Source organism: Lutra lutra, chromosome 1, assembly GCF_902655055.1.
Source record: "Lutra lutra chromosome 1, mLutLut1.2, whole genome shotgun sequence".
Taxonomy (NCBI): domain Eukaryota; kingdom Metazoa; phylum Chordata; class Mammalia; order Carnivora; family Mustelidae; genus Lutra; species Lutra lutra.
This window is the reverse complement of record NC_062278.1, coordinates 40982277-41008122: the sequence shown is the minus strand read 5'-3', so window position 1 is coordinate 41008122 and position 25846 is coordinate 40982277. Positions and strand designations below refer to the sequence as shown.

The 25846-nt window shown below is 35.5% G+C and overlaps 1 protein-coding gene and 1 pseudogene across 1 annotated transcript in view; one reads left to right on the top strand and one right to left on the bottom strand.

The window, feature by feature from the left end:
* POU1F1 (POU class 1 homeobox 1) overlaps nucleotides 1-25846 on the top strand; it is a 337028-nt gene that overhangs the window by 52215 nt on the left and 258967 nt on the right. The gene's annotated exons all lie outside the window — the stretch shown is intronic.
* On the bottom strand, nucleotides 6887-7609 carry LOC125094544 (MICOS complex subunit MIC27-like; annotated as a pseudogene).

Below are 25846 nucleotides of genomic sequence, written 5' to 3'. Positions count from 1 at the left end.
TAATGCCCAGGATCTTCCTCAGAATAATTAAATCACACTGTCCAGGGCAGTGGAGAATATCTTTGAAGTGGGGAATTTTAAAAATCCCAAGGCCAAGGCCACATTTCAAACCAATTAAACCAATTAAAGTATAGATTCTTAGTCTCTTTGGTTAGGTTTATTCCTAGGTATCTTATAGTTTTGGGTGCAATTGTAAATGGGATGGACTCCTTAATTTCTCTTTCTTCTGTCTTGTTGTTGGTGTAGAGAAATGCAACTGATTTCTGTGCATTGATTTTATATCCTGACACTTTACTGAATTCCTGTACAAGTTCTAGCAGTTTTGGAGTGGAGCAATGGAACAGAATAGAGAGCCCAGAAATGGACCCTCAACTCTATGGTCAACTCATCTTCGACAAAGCAGGAAAGAATGTCCAATGGAACAAAGACAGCCTCTTCAATAAATGGTGTTGGGAAAATTGGACAGCCACATGCAGAAAAATGAAATTGGATCATTTCCTTACACCACACACGAAAATAGACTCAAAATGGATGAAGGATCTCAATGTGAGAAAGGAATCCATCAAAATCCTCAAGGAGAACACAGGCAGCAACCTCTTCGACGTCAGCCGCAGCAACATCTTCCTAGGAACATCACCAAAGGCAAGGGAAGCAAGGGCAAAAATGAACTATTGGGATTTTATCAAGATCAAAAGCTTTTGCACAGCAAAGGAAACAGTTAACAAAACCAAAAGACAACTGACAGAATGGGAGAAGATATTTGCAAATGACATATCCGATAAAGGGCTAGTGTCCAAAATCTACAAAGAACTTAGCAAACTCAACACCCAAAGAACAAATAATCCAATCAAGAAATGGGCAGAGGACATGAACAGACATTTCTGCAAAGAAGACATCCAGATGGCCAACAGACACATGAAAAAGTGCTCCACATCACTCAGCATCAGGGAAATACAAATCAAAACCACCACGAGATATCACCTCACACCAGTCAGAATGGCTAAAATTAACAAGTCAGGAAATGACAGATGCTGGCGAGGATGCAGAGAAAGGGGAACCCTCCTACACTGTTGGTGGGAATGCAAGCTGGTGCAACCACTCTGGAAAACAGCATGGAGGTTCCTCAAAATGTTGAAAATAGAATTACCCTATGACCCTGCAATTGCACTGCTGGGTATTTACCCTAAAGATACAAACGTAGTGATCCGAAGGGGCACGTGCACCCGAATGTTTATAGCAGCAATGTCTACAATAGCCAAACTATGGAAAGAACCTAGATGTCCATCTACAGACGAATGGATAAAGAAGATGTGGTATATATACACAATGGAATACTATGCAGCCATCAAAAGAAATGAAATCTTGCCATTTGCGACGACGTGGATGGAACTAGAGGGTATCATGCTTAGCGAAATAAGTCAATCAGAGAAAGACAACTATCATATGATCTCCCTGATATGAGGGAGAGGAGATGCAACATGGGGGGTTGAGGGGGTAGGAGAAGAGTAAATGAAACAAGATGGAATTGGGAGGGAGACAAACCATAAGTGACTCTTAATCTCACAAAACAAACTGAGGGTTGATGGGGGGAGGGGGTTGGGAGAGGGGGTGGGGTTATGGATATTCGGGAGGGTATGTGCTATGGTGAGTGCTGTGAAGTGTGTAAACCTGGCGATTCGCAGACCTGTACCCCTGGGGATAAAAATATATGTTTATAAAGCTGTAAAAAAAAAAAAAAAAAAGAAAAAAGAAAGGATGAATACCCAAGTTTTGTAGCAACATGGACGGGACTGGAAGAGATTATGCTGAGTGAAATAAGTCAAGCAGAGAGAGTCAATTATCATATAGTTTCACTTATTTGTGGAGCATAACAAATAGCATGGAGGACAAGGGGAGATGGAGAGGAGAAGGGAGTTGAGGGAAATTGGAAGGGGAGGTGAACCATGAGAGACTATGGACTCTGAAAAACGATCTGAGAATTTTGAAGGGGTGGGGGGTGGGAGGTTGGGGGCACCAGGTGGTGGGTATTGTAGAGGGCACGGATTGCATGGAGCACTGGGTGTGGTGCAAAAATAATGAATACTGTTATGCTGAAAAAATAAAAAAAATTAAAAAATAAAAAAAAATTCCACATATGAGTGAAAAAAAAAAAAAAAACAATTAAAAATCAGAATCTGTGGGGTGCCTGGGTGGCTCAGTGGGTTAAGCCTCTGCCTTCGGCTCAGGTCATGATCTCAGGGTCCTGGGATCGAGCCCCACATCGGGCTCTCTGCTCAGCAGTGAGCCTGCTTCCCCCTCTCTCTGCCTGCCTCTCTGCCTACTTGTGATCTCTCTCTCTCTCTGTCAAATAAATAAATAAAATCCTTAAAAAAAATCAGAATCTGTGAAGGATGGAGTAGAGCTACAGAATTTTAAAAATCTTCCAAAAAATAATACTCTTCCTGATGATTCTAATATCCAGACATTTGAGAACCAGGTACAAGCGTCGGTCCCAGACATTTGTTTTTAAAAAATTCTCCAGAAAATTCTACTTGAAGTTGTGTTTGGGGATTTCTGATGAAGAATTACTACCCCAAACAAGCAAATTGTCCAACCACAGGCAACTAGATCACCTGAAGCAGAACTAGTAAGTCTAATTTTCTGGGTCCAGTGTTCTTCTCTCTACTGTTCTAAGTTCTACCAATAGTCTAACATCTGGTGCTAACATTCTTAGATTATAAGAGTTAATCTTAATAGTACTTAAGTCTCTTAAGTACTTAAGAGAATACTTAAGAGTACTTAATAAGCTTCTGACAAAATTAAAATAAAAATCTGAGGAAGACATGTGAGGGCAATTCAAATGCTTGTTGAATGAATGGAATTGAGTTTGCCTACAAGAAGAGGATGTCACTGGGGCCTTGTTCTTGACATCATACCATGGGAAGTCCTGCTGGATCAGTCCTCTGTCTCCTATTCCAATCACATTGATGTGGATCATCTTAAATTACACAACAAATGAAAAAACAGGTTTATAAAGTCTTTTGCTTCCAAATATATTCTTTTGTAATGTGATTGTGCATTAGTTTTCTAGGGCTGCCATAACAAAGGGCCACAGACTGGAGGGGATTTAACAAATTTATCTAGAAGTGTGAGGTCAAGGTGTTGGCAGAGATGGTTTCTTCTGAGGCCTCTCTCTTTGGCTGGTGGGTGACCACCTTCTCCGTGTGTCTTTGCATGGTCTTCTCTTTGTATATGCACAGATTTGGGTCCTAATGTCTTCGAAGGACACAAGTCAGATTGGGTTAAGGCCCACCCTAATGACCTCAGTTGAATTTATCTTTAAAGAGATAAATTTCTCTGTATACATTCACATTTTGAGGTACTAGGGATTTAGAATTTCAACTTATATATTTGGGGAGGGGGGACACAATTCTACCCATAGTGGTGGAAAGAACACTATTTTGGAATGTTCAAATGTCTACTGTTTAAAAAATATATAGCAAATATGCTGGTATTAGTTACACCTGGGTTGTGTGTTTTGATCACAGAATAATCACAAAAAGATGGGAAGCCATTTAAGTTTATGGGCCCTATTAATGTAGGATGATTGGTCATTATTTGCATGAGAATCAGTGCTCACACAAATGTGTATAAAAATGTTTCCAAGTCTAGTGTGGTTGTTTTCAACTATGTTAAATTCTGGGGCCAAAATTAGATAATTGTCTTGTCAATCCATTGCATTCTGACACTGAAGGTTTTTCTTCAGATGTTTTGGACACATCAGCTTCTTTAGTCTATGTAAAAAGCTCAACAGTTGTAATTCAGTGGCTCAAACTTAGAGCAAAACAAAGCATTGATTTTGACAAAGAAGTTTTTTTATGAGTTTTCCATGTTAACATGATTCATATGTGTGTTGCAAACACATACATGAGCTGTGTTAGCATTCCATTAGAAACCACAGAGAAGTGTGGATGATTTGAGGTTGATGGCACAGCACTAAGTGAGAAATCCCAGTGTGATTTTTATGAACCAGAGCTGTTGCCAGCCTCATGCTATTTGAAAGCCATAACATATGGTAAATCTATAAGTGCTCTACTTTTTCACAACTTTTAAACTATAACATACCAGTATTATGTGTTAGAGACTAATTTTTAAAAATCTTTTAAAATGTATCCTTTGATAAATTTATTTTTTCTAAATCAAGTTTCAATTTATCTGCAACTAAAATTACAGCTTATAAGTGTACCATTTTAACGAAAATTTATACCAAATTCATTCCAGCTCTACAAAGGTGTAGAGTATTTCTTCTTCCTAGAAAGCTTTCCCTGTCCCTTCCCTGTTAATACCTCCTTACCTCTGCCAAGACAACCACTTTCTACAGCCTTTGTTATTTCAGGCCAGCATTTTGCTAATTGTCCTACCAGCACATTTCCAATAAAAATTTTCTCACTCTTTCCAGCCTTCAGTAACACTTCAAGAATGCTCTAGCTTCTCTCTGCTGCCCATGGTCGAAACCAGTGACACATGTCTTAGTTTTCTTACACACTAGCATCCCACTTGCAGTAATGATCTTGACTTGAGTAACCAAAGAGTTTTCCCTTTTTTACAACCCTTTTTTTCTTTTTAAAGAATTTAGAGTGTGGCATGTGCATGGAAGTGTGGGGGAGGGGCGAGAGAGAGAGAGAGAATCTCAAGCAGACTCCCAGCTGAGCATGGAGAGCAACTGGCCAGGGCTCAATCCCACAACCTGATATTACGAACTGAGTGGAAATCAAAAGTAAGACACTTAACCGACTAAGCCACCCCGATGCCCCACCCTGCCACCTCCCTTTTTTAAAATACTTCCTGTAAAGGGAGAGAAGCACTATGGATGCTACAGTGCCTGGTGTCTTTTGCTCAGTGTAAGATCTGAGCTTGATCTTTTCCGCATGTATCAGTAGTCAGCTCTTTCATTGCAGTGTGGTACTTCATTGCTTAACCTCGTTTATTCTTACGATGAATGTTTGGTGTGTTTCTAGTTTGGAACTCTTATTATCATAGTTTCTATGAAGTTTTTTTTTTTTTTTTTTTTTTTACTTTTGGTGAAATTGTGCCCTCATTTCTTTGAGATATATACTTAGGAGTGAAATCCTGGGTCAGAGGAAGACATGTACTTAATTTGGGTAGATATATGTAAGTAGTTTACCAAAGTGGCTGAACCAATTCCTATTCCCTCTTGCAATGTATCAAAGTTACAGTTGGTTCACATCTAATTGCCCATATAGCCACACAAAAAGCCCAGATTGAGCTTTAAACTGCCAAATATGTGCTGCTTGAACAAATGTAAGATTTGATGAATAAAGCGTGAATCAAGTCCTTGTAGGTATAATTGAGTAAATATACTTCAAGTATTTTGTGATATTTGAACTGTCCTCTTTTCTTTTTGCATCAGTAGTCATAATCATGGAATTTGTTCATGGCAATTGTTTTCCAATAATATGGTAATAGTTTGACTCTTATTCCTGTACAGTAATAAAACAGACTAGACTATTTTATCAACAGAGTCTAAATGGCCATATTAATTAACCTCCTTGCTTTAGAGATAATATAAACTAATAACATATATTAAAAATAAGGATTTAAATGTATGTATTGTTTTTCGACAGACTTTATATATAGACTTCATTTAAACCTAACAGTGCCCCTAAAGATGATATTTCTTTCTGGCAGAAGAAACCAGATTTTATAGAGACTTAAGCTGCCAAAGTTCATAGCAGCTTAATAACATGTGGAACTTAAATCTAGATTTTCTGGCTACAGATTGAAAGCCTTGTCTATCTCTCTGTAAAGAATAAGCACATATTTAAAGCATGAATTCAATTACTTTCAAGCAGCCTATGGTAACCTGAGGATTTAAATAAGCCCTACCTATGACAGTGCATTAAATATTTTTATATATTATAGAATATAAGTTTAGTTTTAAAATAAGATCCTTATATTAATTGAATATAAAATGTATATTTTGAAATGTAATAATTTGACTGTAGTGACCCTAGCATCTTTTTATAAGAATAAAATTAATATTTCTAAATAAGATATTTCATATATATTTTTATTCCACTTTGGTTGTCTACAAAATATATTGCAGACAGTGGGATAACTCCCCAATCATCTGTGGGTATCTCAATGCTCTGTGGTTTTAGGAATGTACTTTAGTACCTTTGAAAGAAAAATGAAGCATTTAGAGTAACTTTCTTCTGTTATTACACTAAATTGCTTTGTCTTGCTAGAATGCTTACTTAGTCTGTAAAAGTGATTCTAGAAATAGGAAGTTTACTGTTTTATTTTGTTTGTTTTATTTTAAGCTTGAATACATCAAATTGATTGTATGTTTACATATTTCCCCCCACAATCCTACAAAAATATATTAATATCACATTATCGAGGCAAATAGTTTTTATTTAATTTTTTTCATAAAATATGGATATTCAAGCTCTGGGGAATGGAAAAAAAAAGAGAGGGAACACATCCTTCTATACACCATTCTAATTTAGCTGACATTAATTTGAAAAGGCTAAAGCGTATATGTATCTGTATAAGTATACACATACGTTATTTCATCAGTGTTCATATATTTATGCTATTTTTGTTTTTTTATAAACACACTTAAAAATTATTAAATGTTTCCCAATGCTTCTACTTCTGCTTCATCGCCAGTCTTTTAATATTGCTGGGATTAAATTCACAGTTTGTGTTTTAATCCCTTATGTGATGGGTCAAACGATACATTACTTTAGAAGATGTGAAAAAAAAACTGTTTAAAAAAAAAAAGTTATACTCTCTGTCACAGTTAACCTTTACATGACTTTTTCATCATTATTGTCTACTTCACACATCTTCTAGTTCTCTATGCAGACTATTTCAGCTTCTACTGCTTTACATAACCTACATTTTCTGGATGGGACTGCCCGTGATCCACGAGCTTGGGGTCAGGCATAAACCGTGTAGCACCTGAGGTGGATCCTGATCTTGTCTTTGTTTCAGAGTTGAGTTATATTGGCAAGGGCACTGAGTATTTCAGGCTGTCAGTTGTTTTTTCAGCTATTTCTGTTTCAGCAGAATTTCCTAGCTTAGCTTTCTCTTTGGGTTTAGGAAATGACTCTCCCTTGTTGATTTTTGTCCACAGTGATTTAACTGCTTCATAAGTTTGTTGGCCTATAGAATATGCCCTTTTCCCCAGTTACCTTTGCAATTATTACTAACTGAATTGGGTAGCAAACATTTGCTCCTAAAGTAGCCAGTCCCAGGGGATAAGCAATTTTCTTGGCCTAGAACCTTTTGCAAATTGCATTGATTCCATTATCCCACTTCTTACAAACACATACACACCCTTGCATCAGCGAGTATAATGGCCAGTTCTAGTGTGGATGGATGCACGGCCCATTTGTAGATGACCGGGCTGCCCTTCAACATATTAAGGCTGCAGAGGTGGTGCAGCATATGTGGGGAGCTGTTCTGGTTTTACCAGCTGCTTTTTGTATGTTGTAGCTGCATGCAGATACAGATGAACATATCAGACCTGCAAATGTGGTTGTCAGCTTCCCCTCCTAACAGCCGCCATATCTGTGACCTTATCTGTCTGGGTTTTCATATGGTGTGCAGAGAGGGACAAAACAGTTCAACTCAGTTTTTATTTAAGTTATTGTAAGTTTTGCAAGGTATCCTGTCAAAGTAGATTGGTAGTCAGAAGCTCTGGGTTTCAGTCTTATATCTGAAACTGAATAATCAGTAATAAGTCTCATTGTTTTTTTTCAACTGTAAAATAAGAGGTTTGGACTAAGTGAAGCTCAAAGATCCTTAAAACTCTAAAAATACATGTATTCATTTTATGAGTAGTTTTCTTTGGCTTCTTAAATCTTTGTGGTTTTGCCTGCTATTGTAGCTCTTGTTTTAAAACTGGGATTTCTCCCCCCACCCCTTTTTTTAAATGAAGGGGAAATACTTTTGCTAGGTTATGTCATGCTCACTTGATTAAAAGCTGATGGTAGGGCTAAATATTAATATCAGAGTCTTTGTTTTAGATCCTTTTGGGCAGAGGCATTCTATTGCTTTTGAATAGAACAACATTCTTGCAGAAAACATGCTATAACACACTTCCCTTTGAAGAACAGGCCCTTTATAGTTCTCCAGTTTTTTCATTTTCTCTAAGTACATTCAGTGAAATTTTCATTTCATATTTCAATTGACTTGTGTATTTGAATAATGCACCTTGTTAACATGATTACACAAAACAGGCTTTACTGAAGATTCTTTCGTTTAATAGTCCTTAGAATTCATTAAAATTTCCCATCATAGTTGTACCTTATAAGTAATTTATGGCATTCAAAAAATTGTTTTAGTTGACTTGCCCTCAGTGGAATTACTGACAAATAAGATGTTCCAAGTATGTGGAACATAGTTTTTTTTTTTCAAACTTTAATAAAACTTTTAAATAGTAGAATTCCTTCTGATATATAAACCTATGTTTCTGATTTTTTTTTTTTAAAGATTTTATTTGTCAGAGCATAAGTAAGGGAAGTGGCAGACAGAGGGAGAAGCAGGCTCTCCCTCTGGGCAAGGAGCCTGATGCGGGACTCAGTCTCAGGACCCTGGGATCCTGATAGAGCTGAAGGCAGACTCTTAGCTGAGCCACCCAGGCATCCCATGTTTCTGAATTCTTAAAAATTGTATGGAATAGAACTGATTGCTTCACTCCCCACCTGGAAGAACTGACTATCCCCATTTTGATCACTGAATTTTATCCTGTGCATAGTAAAGCTTCCCAAATGATATATTCTATCAAATTATCCCTGGAAAACTATCAATTTTATATTTCCCTAGCCTTCCTATTGTGTCCATTTTAAACATTTGAGCCTTTGAATCTTAGATAGCTAGGAGAGCTAAGTAGCTGTACTTAGTAGGATAATGTGTTAAGAAAGAGGCTTTTTGGTCATGTAAATCTGTGTTTTCTATTTCACAAAAATCTCTAAAACCAATTTTGTTTACTTCAGAGGTCTTTTTTGTATGTTGGTTTCTGATAGGGTTTTATGTTTATATCTGTTATTATCTTCAGATTAGTGTCATATTGCTACATTGTTTTTAAAAAATAGTTATATTAGACAAGCAACTTGGGTCTAGGTTATATATTATTGTGCATAGAATGAAGTATTAACACTGCCTTGTGTCCCATAGATTTTTAAGTTGTGAGATATTTCAAATATGTAGAACAATGAAAAAGATAACATATGAACCCTTTTATCCACCACCAGCCACCCAGCTTTATCAATCTTAATTTTTCATGTCTTCATAGTTTTTTTTTTTTTAAAGAGATAACATTTTACAGATATAATGGAAGTATGGCTTCCATTTCTAGTATAACCATTTAAAAAAGACGTATTACTATTGGGGTTGATTTCTATCTTTTACCTTTACTTTGTTTAAGCTGGAATACTTATTCATCCATCCATTTAAGCAAGAAACATTTCAGTATGTAATAGCTACAATGCAACACTGAAAGATATGATGAATAATTCCTGTCCTTTTGGATTAAATAGGCAAGTTTAGGGATAGGATGAAGTCAGAAAAAAAACCACAAATCACTATAATACAATAATAATGACAAGTGGCATTAAAAAAAAAAACAGCCAAATGATATCTGGAGTTTGAAACAAGAGTGAAACTATCTGATTGCAAAGATTAGCTGATGCTTTGAGGAAGAGGTGCCAATTGAATTAAACTTAGTTTGAATTTTGATTTATAGAGATAGGCTTTTCTTTTGTTTTTGTTTTTCATTTATCACTTGGTAAAAGATGAATTCAGGCAGATTGTTGTACCTATATATTCCACTTGGTGTGGATATCCAATAATCCCACTTCATAATACTTCAATAATATCTATGAATGGTAGCCTTCATGTGACCCTTTATTTATTTTTTTAAAGATTTTATTTATTTATTTGACAGAGACAGAGCGGGAACACAAGCAGGGGGAATGGGAGAGGGAGAAGCAGGCTTCCCACTGAGCAGGGAGCCTGACGTGGGGTTCAATCCCAGAACCCTGGGATCATGACCTGAGCTGAAGGCAGACACTTAATGACTGAGCCACCCAGGCACCCCTCCTGTGGACCTTTAATGAACTAATCCGTTGTGTCACTGCCCGTGGCTGGAGCTGCCACTTCTGAAAGATTTTCTTGTTGGGGTTATTTAGGCAATGTCATGTAGTGGGGACTACAGCAGTCTACATCTCCGTTTACTACAGTTTATGCCTTGGGAAATTGCTGTTCTTCCCCTTTTGCCTCACCTGAGAAAGTTGGACACAATTTAGCTCTTCCATATCTTTAATTCCATAACCGTTATGTCCTGACCAATCGCTTCCTTCTATTTTTGCTTCAGTACTCATCCTTCTTAATGTTTATTTTGTAGATATAATTCATATAATAAACTTTGTATTGCACTGGGGTAAAATGGGAAGTATTGCCTAATTTTTATTTGAAGATATTTACACTGAATTGGGCTTTGAATTCAAGTATTTGAGGATGGATGTTTAGGTGTGTGACTACATTTAAGAACAAAATAGTCATGCTGATTTTTAAGTAATAAGTTGTTTATAAAACTATTTATAAATAGTTTTATAAACAACTACTGGTCTACTTTTTTTCTTTTTCTTTTCTTTTTTTTTTTTTTTTTTTGCTTTGATGCCTTTTTGGGACAGTTTATCATAAAAAGTGTGTTTCATGTATAAGAATGGTCTCAGGCAATATAGTCACGTTTAGATCAGTTTTACTATTTTAACTAACTTGACCTATGTATATCAACATTTCCTGAAGCTAAAGAATACCTTATGGATCACAAAATTCACCATTTTTTCAAATGAGTTAAATGACATTTGGGGATTAAATTGCTCATCTAAATTTGCTTAATTGTAAAAACCACAATAAAACTCAGGTCTTCTAAGTTGTGTGTGTGTGTGTGTGTGTGTGTGTGTGTGTGTGTGTTTTACCACATTGTGGCAAATAGTCATGTTTGGCAATTTTGTAAAGAAAAAAATTACAAAAAACTAAATCAAAAGTTCCATTTTTGAAAGGTTTTTTGTTTTGTTTCATTTTGTTTTAGTTTTTCCCTCTAAACCAACTTGAGGTGAAACTTGAATGACTGGATTACTAGATGATCAGGAAGATTGGGTCATATCCAGGCAGGCCTCATTACACTTTGCTTTATTGTGTTTCACAAATACTGTGTTTTATACAAATTGAAGGTTTGTAGCAACTCTGTTGCAAACAAGTCTGTCAGTGCTATTCCCATAGTATTTGCTCACTTGGTGTCTCCGTGTCATATTTAGGTAACTCTTGCAATATTTCAGGTTTTTTTTTCATTATTATATTATGACAACCTATGACCATTGCTCTTTGATGTTACTATTATAGCTGTTTTTGGAGTGCCACAACCTTGCCCATACAAGATGATGAGATTAATTCATAACCGTTTTTACTGCTTCGTCAACTGTCTGCTCCATTATTTCTCTCCTTCTCGTTGGACTTCCCTATTCCTTGAGATACAACAATATTAAAGTTATGCAACTAATAACTCTATAAAGCCTTCTAAGTGTTCAAGTGAAAGGAATGGTCTATCAATACAGCAAACTTAGTTGTCTTATTTTGAAGTTGCCACAGCCTCCCCAACCTTCAGTAACCCCTACCCTGATCAATGAGTAGCCATCAACATCAAGGCAAGATACTCCATCAGCAAGAAGATTACAATTCACTGTATGTTGAAATGATGGTTAGTATTTTTAAGTAACAAAGTTTTTTTTGTTGTTGTTTTGTTTTTGTTTTTTAATGAAGTATGGTTAACATAGTGTTAGATTAGTTTCAAGGTGTACAATATGACACAACAATTCTGTATATTACCCAGTTCTCATCAAGATAAGTGTACTCAGCCAACCAGGTGCTCCAAGATAGGTGTATTCTTAGTCCCCTTTATCGATCTCACCCATTTCTCTGACCCACCTCCCTTCTAGCAACCACCAGTTTATTCTCTTTTATTTAAGGGTCTATTTTGATTTTTCTTTGTTCCTTTGTTTCTTAAATTCCACATATAAGTGAAATTATATGGCATTTTTCTTTCTCTGACTTATTTTTAGCATTATACTCTCTAGGTCCGTCCATGTTGTTGCAGATAGAAAGATCTTATCCTTTTTTATGGCTAAGTAATATTCCTGTGTTATATCTATCTATCTATCTATCTATCTATCTATCTCCCACTCTATCCATTCATCTGTTGATAGACATTTGGGTTACTTCCATATCTTGGCTATTGTAAATAATGCTGCAGTAAATACAGGGGTGCATATGTCTTCTCAATTTAGTGTTTTTGTTTTCTTTGTGTAAATAATAGTGGAATTACTGGATCCTATGGTAATCCAATTTTTAATTTTTTGTGGACCCTCCATATTGTTTTCCGTAGTGGCTACACCAATTTGTATTCTCACCAGCACTGCATGAGGATATATACTTTTTCTCTACTTTCTTGCCAATACCAGTTATCACTTACCTTTTTGATTCCAGCCATCATGACAGGTGTAGAGTGATACCTCAATTTTTATTTGCATTTTCCTGATTATTAGGGATGTTGAGCATCTTTTCATGTGTCAACCATCTGTGTGTCTTCTTTGGAAAAAGATCTATTCACATCCTCTGTCCATTTTTTTTTTTTTAAATCAGAACATTCTTTTGGTGTTAAGTTGTGTAAGTTCTTTATATGTTTTGAATATTAACTCTTTATCAGATATCATTGGCAACTACCTTTTCCCATTTAGTAGGTTGCCTTTTTATGTTTTGCTGATGGTTTCCTTTGCTTTGCAAAAGCTTTTTATTTCGGTGTAATCCTAATAGTTTAATTTTGTTTTCCTTGTGTGAGAAAACCTACTTAGAAAAATATTTCTATGACTGATGTAAAAGAAATTCCTGCCTATGTTTTCTTCTAGGAATTTTGCGGTTTCAGATCTCACATTTAGGTTTAGCAATAAATTATTTTTAAATTAAGGTATGTACTTTTTAAAAGACCTAATACTATTGTACACTTAATAGACCATAGTGTAAACATAACTTATATACACAATGGGATAACAAAAAGTTCATTTGGCTCCCTGTATTGTAATACTTGCTTTATTTAGCTGATCCAGAGCTGAACTGACCATGTCTCTGAGGTATCTCTACAAAAATAGTCTATGACAGCAATTTACATTATAAAGTGATTTTATAGTAAGTGTTCATCCATGAAGAAACATGACCATCTAGAGCATAAAATTATTTGAAACTAATTCAAGTTACTTAAGTAGAAATTACACATCCCTTTAAAATATATTTCAATGTAAGGCATAGCAGCACTTGAGGGGGGAAGAAACCCCCAAAACTAGAGTTCTTGAAGAGTCATTAGGCTATCCTTTATTAGAGTAAAATAGCAGATGATGCTATGGTAAATTTCCAGATGATATTTAACTCAGTGTTACATACTTTTATTTACAGTTTTGTATATTCAATATAAAAATTAAAATTACTCCCCATTAAAAATGGAGGAAGAAACAAAAATATAATTTATACTTGTACCCTAGATTTTGTTAATGAATATTTAAATCTTTTCAATTGAAATATATCAGTACAAAGACAGAAGCATGTGGATTGATACATTTTATAAATTAAACACACTCATATAGTCATGAATCAGATAAAAATTAATAACATTAACATTATTAACATCCCAGAAAACTTCTAGTGACCATTCCCACTTCCAAAGTTAACCACTGTTCTGACTTCTATCACCATACTGTCTATTTTTCTGTTTTGAACTTAAAAGAAATGAAATCCTATGTATGTATGTTGTTTGAGTCTGGCTTTTTACTCAATATTACGGCTCTGAAACTGATCCATATTGTTGAATGTATAGCAATTTATAATGTGTTATAGTCCTTGTATGAATATCGTATATATATATATATATATATATACTATGAATATATTTATAGTACCATTAATCCACTTTGTTTCAAGTTTTGGACTATTAAAATAGTACTGCTATAAAATTCTTGCACATGTCTGATGCACAAATATATAGCTCTATCTGATGTATTTTTATATTCTAGGAGCAGATTTGATGGCTTATATATATTTATGTTCTGATTCCATGGATACTGGCAAATGTTTTCCAAGTTGATTTTACTAGGGTATACTCCTGCCAGCAGTGGCTAAATTTTAGTCATGCTAGTAGATTTGTATTGGTATCTTATTTAATTTCGTTTCCCTAATGATTATGATATTGAGTAACTTTTGATGTGCTTATTTGTTCTCCATAGATATACTTTGTCAAATTGGGCATTTTTTCTTATCATTGGCATATCAGAATTCTTTAAATATTCTGGATACTGATAAGTGTTTTGTAAATACTTCCATTTTAGGGCTTGTCTTCATTTCTGTATTAGTGTTTTTAAAAAGCAGAAGTTTTAGGGGTACCTGGGTGGCTCAGTTGGTTAAACGTCTGACTCTCAATTTCAGCTTGGGTCATGATCTCAGGATCATGAAATCAAGGATTTGGGGGAGAGGATTCTCTCTCTCTCTCTCCCCCCAATCTCTCTCTCCTCTCTCTTTAAATAAGTAAATCTTCATAAAAATGAAAACTTCTGCTTTTTTAAAAGTCCAACTTATGATTTTATCTTTTGTGCCTCCTGAGATACTTCTTGAGATCCAAGGTGGTTTTTGCTTATACAAGATGACAAAGATTTTTTTCCTATTTTTAAAAAATATTTTATTTTTCAGGGGCACCTGGGTGGCTTAGTGGTTAAGCCTCACCCTTCAGCTCAGGTCATGATCTTGGAGTTCTGGGATGGAGCCCTGCAGCGGCTCTTCTCAGCAGGGAGCCTGCTTCCCCCTCTCTGCCTGCTGCTCTGCCTACTTGTGATCTCTCTCTCTCTGTCAAATAAATAAATAAAATCTTTATAAAAATAAAATATTTTATTTTTCAGTGATCTCTATGCACAACATAGAGTTTGAATTTATAGCCCCTAAATGAGGAGTTGCACTATCTACTGACTGAGCTAGCCAGGCACCCCCAAAGATTTGTTCCCTATGTTTTATGAATCTTTTTGTTTGAGATTTTAATTGAGTCTATTATCCACTTGGAGTTAATTTTTTTATATCCTACGAGTAAAAATTGAGATTCTCTTTTGATGTATAAATATTCATTGGTTTTTTTTTTAAAGATTTATTTATTTGACAGAGATCACAAGTAGGCAGAGAGGCAGTCAGAGAGAGGGGGGAAGAAGAGTCCCCATTGAGCAGAGAGCCCGACGTGGGGCTTGATCCCAGGACCCTGAGATCATGACCTGAGTCGAAGGCAGAGGCTTAACCCACTGGGCCACTGAGGCACTCCAATATTCATTGTTTTAGTAGTATTTATTGAGTATTCTTTCCCTATTTAGTTACCTAGATACTTTTGTCAAAAGTCAATGGACCATATTTATGCGGGTATCTTCTTTTGGAAAGTGCCTATTCCATTTTGTGTTTGGGTTGTCTGTCTTTCTTTGTAGAAATTCCTTATATGTTATGGATATGAGTTCTTCATTAGACATATGAAAAATTTTTTTCTCACTTTATGGCTTAATTTTTCTCTATCTTAATGATATCTTTTGATGAATAAATGTTTAATTTTAACAGTCTAACTTTCTAAGATATTTATTAGAGAGACACAGCATGGGTTGAGAGGGGCAAAGGGAGAGAAAGAATCTCCAGCCGACTCCCCGCTGAGCAGGCAGCCCAGGGCAGGGCTCCATCTCACAACGCTGAGATTAAGACCTGAGCCAAAATCAAGAATCTGGCACTCAACTGACTGAGCCATTCAGGCCCTCTAACAATGTCAATTTATTTATTCTTGTGTTTAGTGCTTTTTGTGATCTGTTTAAGAAATCTCTGCCTATCCCAAGGTTAAGAAGTCCTTTACTGTTATTTTCCCAAAGCTTTATTTTTACCATTCACATTCATGTTATAATCCATGTAGAAGTGTATGACATTTAGGCATCAAGATTCATTTTTCTCCCACATGGGTATCCATTAATGTAAATAGAGTCTATTATTAAGACCATCCTTTTTCCGGGTACCTGGGTGGCTTAAGGCAGTAAAGCATCTGACTTTGGCTCAGGTCATGATCTCAGGCTCCTGGGATGGAACAGGGAGACTGCTTGTCCCTCTCCTTCTGCCCCCCTCCTCTTTCATGCTTTTGTGTGCTCTCTCACTCTCACTCTTTCTCTTTCTCAAATAAATAATATCCTAAAAAGAAAAAAAGGCCATCCTTTTCTAACTTTTCTAACTTTTACATTTGTCATGAATCAGGTAGACATTATGTCTGTGGGTCATTCTGGACCCTGATTTGTTTTAGTTGTCTTTTGTCTACCCTTGTCTTAATTATTGTAGCTTATAAAAAGCCTTTGACATCTGGGAGAATAAATTGTCCAATGTTATTCTTCAAGATTATCTTGGTCATTACTAGCCTTTGAATTTCTATGTAAATTTTGAAGTCAAATTATCTATTTAACTACTATATATTTTAATATTAATTTTCATAATTTATCTGACTTTTTTTTTTTTGAGGAAAAAGAAAGAGAGAGGTGATGATGGGCAGAAGGAGAGAAAGCCTCTTAAGCAAACTCCATGCCCAACATGGAGCCCTGTGTGGGGCTTTATCTCACAACCCTGGGATCATGACCTGAGCCAAAATCAAGAGTTGTACACTTAATCAACTGAGCCACCCAGGTGCTCCAATTTATCTGACTTATTAAATTTCCAAACCAGACAGGTTAAGTTTATTTTGTGTAACACATTATTTTTAAATGTCAATGTGAAATATTCCCATTATTTACATCTAAACAGTCCTTTAAAACTATCAGTGACTTTTGGGACGCCTGGGTGGCTCAGTTGGTTAAGCAGCTGCCTTCGGCTCAGGTCATGATCCCAGCGTCCTGGGATCGAGTCCCACATCGGGCTCCTTGCTTGGCGGGGAGCCTGCTTCTCCCTCTGCCTCTGCCTGCCATTCTGTCTGCCTGTGCTCACTCGCTCTCCTCTCTCTCTGACAAATAAATAAAATCTTTAAAAAAAAAAAAAAACTATCAGTGACTTTTATGTTCTCGAGTCATTAGAAAATGGTATTAAATTGGCCGAACTTCTCTGAAATAAAAGTAGTAAAAGTAAAACATCAAAAATAATCTGTGTGAAACAAGATGGGATCGGGAGGGAGACAAACCATAAGAGACTCTTAATCTCACAAAACAAACAGAGGATTGTGGGGGGTGGGCAGGGAAAGGGTGGTTGGGTTATGGACACTGGAGAAGGTATGTGCTATGGTGAGTGCTGTGAAGTGTGTAAACCTGGTAATTCATAGACCTGTACCCCTGGGGCTAATAATACATTGTATGTTAATAAAAAATAAAAAAATATTAAAAAAAATATAAACCCCTCCAAAAAAATCTTTAGAGCAAGAACTAAAGTTTCAATGGAAATAAAATATCTCTGTGCTCCTAAATGAGGTAGTTGAAGTGCCTATGGTGCTTGAGAGAGGTGGGTGGGGAATAAAGGGGCAAATGTTTCCTAGAGCAGAGTGCTGCTATTGCCCATCTGTGAGTTGGGAAGATGTCTCACCGTAAATTTTTGTTATCAAGTTAACAAGCTTTAGCCTTGCTGGTAATTTTATACAGTGTATGTTTATGGTCCTTCTTAGTGATAGAGGATTTTCATCTTATCTCCCACAATCTAACCTTTAGATAATTGCTTTCAGTTTTCTACAATCAGCATTTTAAAAAATCTTTTTAATGCATAAGAAAAACTTTGCAAAGGAATCTGTACCAAAACTTTCAATAACAGGATTTATTGTAGATGGTGTATTTAGACACCCCCCCCCTTTATTTAAATCACTCTTGATTAAGGTAGGACTTACTGAAATGTTTGAAAAGAAATCCAGATTCTACGAAGAATATTTAAATGATTCCTGAATAAGAAATAGCCTGAATAAATTCCACATCCAACTGCTATCTATTAACCAAAGAAACTATTGGTTCCCAAGGATTTGTAAATTCTGTCAAATTCAAAATACAGATTATTTCAAATAGAAGATGATGAAGATTTTTGCATCAACTATTTCAATTTCCTAATACTGCACTGGAATTGATTTAATGCATTTTTTTTTTTTCAGCTTTATTGCCTTTATTAGTCCCCTTGTACCTGGTCCATATTTCTGCTTCATTTAAAGCTCTCAGCTTGGTGATGCCTGACCTGGTCCATGACCACCTCCAGATAAGATTCTCATGAGGCTGCCTCAAAGATGAAAACCGATGGTTTCTCTCCTGAAATGATGTTTCTTTTGTAAAGAAAAAGGTGAATTTATTTATCCACTCAGGAATTATCATATGAGCTGATCTATTAGGCTGTCAGTAGATTAAAAATTTCTATAAAAAGCACAAAATAAAAGAATGTCACACTTTTATTTTTGTTATAATGTCACCTTTTTTTTTTTGACAAAATATATCAGAGTGATAACATTTGTTTTATGTGAGAGGTTCTAAAGGTATCCAGTTGGCAATTCCAGATGTTGTCCCCAAATATGCTTTGGATTGACTAGTTAGAATCATTTTTTGTCACATTCAAACATTCATATTTCTTTCCTCCAAAAGTGGCATATTGTTTTGAGTCACTGACAGTTATTGTGGGTGTATTCTTCTTTCAAATATAAAACATTTTTTATCATTATTTATATCTGGTGAGTCATTAAGAATACCACACAAATCTGACTTGTATTGCAGTTGATAATTGAATAGTTTAAGGATTTTCCAATTTTTTTTTTCTATTCAGAGGATCTTTTTGATTGTTGTATTATATACATAGGTGGTAAACCTGCAAGGTATGGAATTTTAAGGCATGTATGTTGAAGAGTATATTCTCTTTCCCCTGTCCCTAGCCACTCAAATTCCAGCAGACAGCCATTATTTTCTATAACTTCTAAAGATATTGTAAACATTTGAACATCAATAAATTGATTCATATAAATGTGTGTATGTATATAACTTTTACATGTAATTGCATAGTATACATGCTGTTCTACTTTGACTTGTGATATATCTTGGATTATTTTCCATATTTATCTCTATAGAGTTTCTTTATTATTTTTGATGATGGTATAGTGTTACCTTGTATGAAGACACATTAAATATTTTACCCAGTTCTTCCACCAGTTGGACATTAAGATGGCTCACAACATTTTGCATAACAAAACATGTTACAATGAAAATAATTCTACATTAGTTTACTTACACATTCACAAGTTCCAAATACCCATTCTGCATTGATACGTAACTATGTCTCTTTTCCACACACCCTCTCCAACTTAGTGTCACAGGTGTTTTTTCCTCACTAACTTAATAAGTAAAAAAAAAAACCAAAAAACTCTGATTTTAATTTTCATGTAATAAAGTTGAGTTTCTTTTCCTATATTTAAGAGTTGTTTACATTTTAAGCTGCATGCAAATGTAAAGACTAATAACCACATCACCCCAAATATGATTCAGTTGAAAACCTTGTTCCTCGTACAGATGACATCTGTTTCAGAAGGTACAACTTATTTTATTGTTTATTCCTTTTTCTCTCTAAATTGCCTCTGGTTATCCTGGGATTGGGCTAGAGAGACAGGCAGGTGAGCCAAAGACCGGGACAGTTTTACTTCAGTTGCACCATGGAGTCTCTAGGTTTGACAAGGCCAGTTGCTGACTTTTTTCACTTGCAACATACTTTTTTGGGTTTTCCTGGAGAGCTTCCTTCTGGGAACATTTAGGTGCATTTCCTTGGACAAGGGTCAAAGCCCATCTTTGCTTAGGGCTGCTTTTAACTCCACCCCAGCCTCTGGGATTCTTCTAATCAGCCCTTTGTTGGGGGCCTTCTGCCTCTCCAATATCCTCCAACACAGAGAGACTACCACTTGGGATGTCTTTTGGTTTAAACAAATGTTGTTTTATTTACAAACAAGGAGGGGTAAGGAGACAGAGATTGTTCTCAAAACAGTCCCCCCTTGGAGTTAATGCTGGTTTTATTTAGTATGCCAGGGGGCAGGGGCAGGAAGCTTGCATATTAATTAGGGAATTCATACATATTTTATTACTTAGGTATCTAAGTTAAATGCACATGCTTAGCATGTTAATATGCTAGTGCATATCTCTTATGTTCAAAAAAGTGGAAGAACACCATCCCACCCCTGAGAGGAGAGTTTAGTGTTAAAATGAACTAAAGGCAACTGAGGACAGCTTTGGGGACTTCTGCACAAGTCTGCTCAGATCTGGGTCAAACTGGTTCTGCCTTTTTGCATCTGCACCCTGGGGGTGTTCAACTCTTCTAGTGGTTTTGTGGTTGTTCAGCATTTCACGTGGCTCTTCCAAGTTTGATTCCTGTGAAATATTTCATGGAAACAATTTTTACCTACCTCATAGATTTTGTTATGTCTTCAATGACACAAATGGTTTTCTTGGATGAACTACTTTATAAGATGACCCAAATCTGGCTTTTTTGATGAGTTCATGCCTTGTTTTATGACATCAGACATCTTTGATGTTGATGAACATGTAGGTAATCCCCAAAGCAGCCTGCTTTATGTTCAGACCTCAGTCCCTTTCTTTCCTTTATACTCACCTGGTAACAGTTTTACTCCAAACCTTGGCTGGTTCTTCTCTCTTGACCTGGGATGAAGAGAAGCCAAAATTCTATTCCAACAACTTTATCCAAAGAAAGTTGTCTTTATCAGCTTCTTTAGCTCCAGACTTCCAGTGAATGTTTCTTTCACTTAATGTAAGATGAGTTATGGGCTGACAGAACTGGCTTCAGTCTCCAAATGTCTTTGATCATAGGATATTTGGATCTTTGTCACATTGTATATTGCTTTCATTCTTTTGGGAATCAGCACAAACTTGCAGAAAGCAGTAAGAGTCACAGTCAATATCCTGCTACATGTATATCTTAAAATAAAATGAAATTTAAAAAACCTCTAGCAAAACACAGTTCTGTTTTCTGATCTCCCCAAAGTTTAATGGTTAGTTCACTCTAAGAAGGGAGTTATTAATAAAAGTTTATACCAGGTTTTCCAAGCTAGCATTTTACAATTACAAACTTATTTAATTCTCAAATATCATATCCAGTTGGTAATGTTATTAACCCCATTTTGTAAATGGGAAACTGAAGTCTGAAAAAGTAGTTTGTCCAAGATCACACATCTAGCTATTGGGCCCAGATTTTGAACCAAGTCTAACTCCACAATCTGGAATCTGTGCTCTTAACGATTACATTATTTTGGCTCCTATTACTTTATGTTGACTGTTTTTCAGGGAAAGAAAATTAAATCTAAAAATCAATTACCCTCATTTCTGGTTGCCTTCATATCTCTTGTTGACAACTGAAATGGTCTTAATGTGTAGACTCAATTTTTTTTTTAATAAACCAGTTCTCAAATTGTACCAGAAATTCGAAGAAATCTCAAAGGAAATTTTATTCAGGACTTGAATTCCACTTTAAGATTATTTAGAGAAAATAGGGGCACCTGGTTGGCTCAGTGAGTTTAGTGTCCAAGAGTCGATTTCAGTTTAGGTCATGACCTCAGGGTTGTGAGATCAAGCACCACATTGGGCTCTGTTCTGGGTGTGGATTCTGCTTAAAATTCTTTCTCTCCCTCTGACCCTCCCCATCCTGGTCACATATGCTCTCTCCAAACCTCTCTCTATATATATTTAAAAAAAAATAGTAAGACAAAAAAATAAAGTAGACTTGCAATTCCAGATTAAAAATGTACCATAGACTGGGGTGCCCAGGTGGCTCACTTGGTTAAGTGCCTGCTTTCGGCTGAGGGCATTATCCCAGGGTCCTGGGATTGAGTCCTGCATTAGGCTCCCTGCAGGGAGCCTGTATTTCCCTCTGCCTGCCTGCCTCTCTCTCACACACACAGAAAAATAAATCTTTGAAAAAATATATCCTAGACCAAAGAAAAGATATGTTATAAGAGCTGATATATAAATTCTTGAAACCAATGATGATTATAGAGAAGAGGAAAAAAGAAACAGGGGAAACATTATTATTTGAGTGTTCATAATATGAAGCCTCAAATTTATACATCTGCTTAAGGAATTGAAACTCCTCATCATTGTACACTGGTAAACATTTGCCTTCACTTAACAGTAATGTCTACTCCTGCTCCTGACATCAGTTTTCAGGTTGACTGTTTTCAAAAATACAGGTACATGCAGATATAACCATAAAGTGCAAATGAAATGCAAAATGATTGCCAACTGAAATTCAAAATCTTTTAAAGGATAAAGAATTTCATGAGGTCAAGTTTAGTGATGGTTTTAGAGCTCTTTGAATCACATTCAGTGTCATGGATAAAGGAGTGGAAGAAATTCTCTTTTCAGTGCTTTTTCAAAGAAATTAAGCTTCATATTGTGTTTGAATTAGATTTGTAAGGGCTAACTATATAACTGGAAGAAAGGGTCTGCTAAAATTCTTTTGAAAAAATACTAAAAATTTTGGTTAATTAAGAACAGTGGACAAGCTGGCAGATTTCTGTTCTTTGTAACTTAAAATACAATTTTCTATAATATGTTTTATAACCCATGTGGTTAAACTTCCACCAGAAGTTTGTGGTCAAAAAATATGCTTCTAAGACTTGTTATAAAAGTATTTATATCCTTTTTCTCATTAACTATGAGTAAACATAGGGAGAAGATATGTAAACTTGATTACCAGCAGTGAAAGAGCACATATATCTCTAATCTGTACTGAGACTTTTTTTTAAATCAACATTGGTTTATTTATTCCTTTACTTTCATTCCACCCCTCATTCAATTATTATTACTATTATTTGTAGATGTTTACATACATTTAAATGTACAAATCTTAGATCTAGGTTTTAAAAAGATACAGTGTGCAATCTACAAGCTGTCATGGAATAAAACATTTTGCATCTTCTCCAAAATTCCCTTTATCCTTTTCTAGTCTATTCCCCACCCCCTTCAGCTGGAAAAAAAAAAAAAAAAAACATTGCCCTAATTTTTTTTGAAACTTAAAGTTTTGCCTGTTTTAGGACTTATATGATGGAAACTCCTGTACTTTTGTTTGCTTGTTTCTGGCTGCTTTTGCTCAGCCTTTCTGTGAGATTCTGTTGTTGAGCCTATGAATAGTTCCCTCTGTTGTGTTGCTTAGGGGCATTCTGTTGTATGAATTTACTACAATTTGTTACCTGTTCTTTCGTCAAAGGACATTTTGGTTATTCCCAGGTTTGTGCTATTGGGAATGAAGTTGCTGTAAACATTCGTATATACATTGTTTTATAAAGACATTTTCATTTCTGTTGGATAAACCTCCAAGAGCAGAATTACTGCATCCATAGATAGGTCAGTGATTAACTTCATAAAGAAATGTCTAAACAGTTTTCCAAAGTGGTGGTACCAGCAATGAATGAGAGTTGCGACTGTTCTACATCCTGCTAACATTTGACATTATTTAAGCTTAGGCATTTTCATGAGTATGTACTAGTATCTGTGTGTGTGTGTCTGTGTTTGTTGATATGTGGTTGACATGCAATGTTACATGGGTTTCAGGTTCACAGCATAGTGGTTTAACAAGTTTATACTTGATGAAGTGCTCACACAAGTGTAGCTACCATCTCTCCCCATACAATGCTATCACAGTACTACTGACTGTATTCCCTTTTATTCCTATGACTCACTCAATCCCTAACTGAAAACCTACATCTCCCACTCCCCTTCACCCATTTGGCCCATCCTCCCCACTCCCTCCCTCTGGCAACCTTAGGTTTCTGTATTTGAGTCTGCTTCTGCTTTTTGTTTATTCATTTTTTTTTTTTAATTCCACGTGTAAGTGAAATCCTATAGTATTTCTTTCTTAGTGTGACTCCTTTCACTCTAGGTCTACCAGGTTTTTGCAAATGGTAAGATCTCATCCTTTTTACAGCTAAGTAATATTCCAGTGTGTGTGTGTGTGTGTGTGTGTGTGTGTGTGTACAACACCCTCTATATCCATTCATCTATTGATGGGCATCTAGCTTGATTCCAGATCTTGGTTACTGTAAATAATGAGATGCAATAAGCATAGAGGTGCATATTTTTTTTGAATTAGTGTTTTCATTTTCTTTGGGCAAAATACACAGTAGTAGAATTACTGGATTATATGGTATTTTTATTTTTAATTTTTTGGAGAAACCTCCATATTGTTTTCTGCAGTAGCTACACCTGTTTGCATTCCCACCAACAGTATGTGAAGGTTCCTTTTGCTCCATATCCTCACCAACACTTTTTGTTTTTGATCTTAGCCATTCTGACAGGTGTAAGGTAATATCTTCTGGTGGTTTTGATTTGCATTTCCCTGATGATGAGTGATGTTGAACATCATTTTATGTTTTTCACATATACAGTCTATTGACTGTATATATGTCTTCTTTGGAAAAATGTTTATTTAGAATCCCTGCCCCTTTTCTAATCTGATTGGTATTTTTGGCAGGGGGTCGAACTGTGTAAATTATTTATATATTTTGGATATTAACTCCTTATCAGATACATCATTGGCAAGTATTTTTCCCATTCAGTGGGTTGCCTTTTTGTTTGTTGATGTTTCCTTTGCTGCTCAAGAGCTTTATTTGGTGCAATCCTGATAGATTACTTTTGCTTTTGTTTCTCTTGCCTCAGGAGACATGTCTAGAAAAACTTTTCTATGGCTGATGTCCTAGAAATTACTGTCTGTGTTTTCTTCTTGGAGTTTTATGGTTTTAGGTCTCACATTTGGATCTTTAATCCATTTTGAATTTCTTTTTGTGTATAGTGTGAGAAAGTCATCCAGTGTCATTCTTTTGCTTGTAGCTATCCAGTTTTCCCAGCACTATTTAATGAAGAGGCTATATTTTCCCCATTGTATATTTTTATGGCTTTCTATTCCATTTTGCTGAGTTATTTTTGTACAAGTTACTATACTGTTTTGATTACTAAAGCTCTGTAGTGTATCTTGAAATCTAGGATTGTGATACCTTCAGCTTTGTTCTTTCTCAAGATTGCTTTGGCTATTTGAGGTTTTTTGTGATTCCACACCAATTTTAGTATTATTTGCTCTAATTCTGTGAAAAGTATTGGTATTTTGATAGGTATCACACTAAATCTGTAAGTTGCTTCGGTAGAATGGAATGTCTCTTTTATTTGTGTTGTCTTCAGTTTCTTTCATCAGTGTTTTATAGCTTTTTCACCTCCTTGGTTAAGTTTATTTCTAAGTATTTCATTCTTTTTTGGTACAGATGTAAATGGAATTGTTTTCTTAATTTCCCTTTCTGCTACTTCACTATTAGTGTATAGAAACACAATTGATTTTTGTGTATTTTGTAAACTGCAACTTCAGTGAACTTAATTATTCTAATAGGTATTTTTTTTTTTTTTGGTGGAGTTTTTTGGGTATTCTGTGTATAGTATCATGTCATATGAAAATACTGGCTGTTTAACTTCTTCCTTACCAGTTTGGATGTCTTTAATTACTTGTCTGATTGCTGTGGCTAGGACTTCCAGTACTATATTGAATGAAAGTGGTGAGAGTGGATATTCTTGTCCTATTCCTAATCTTAGAAGGAAAATTCTGTTTTTCACCATTGAATATGATGTTAGCTGTGGTTTTTCATATATGACCTTTGTTGTGTGAAGGTATGTTCTTTCTAAACCCACTTGTTGAGAGTTTTACTGAGACCTTTAGTTCAATTAGCTAAACTCTAATAGCATCATGAAATTTTAGTACC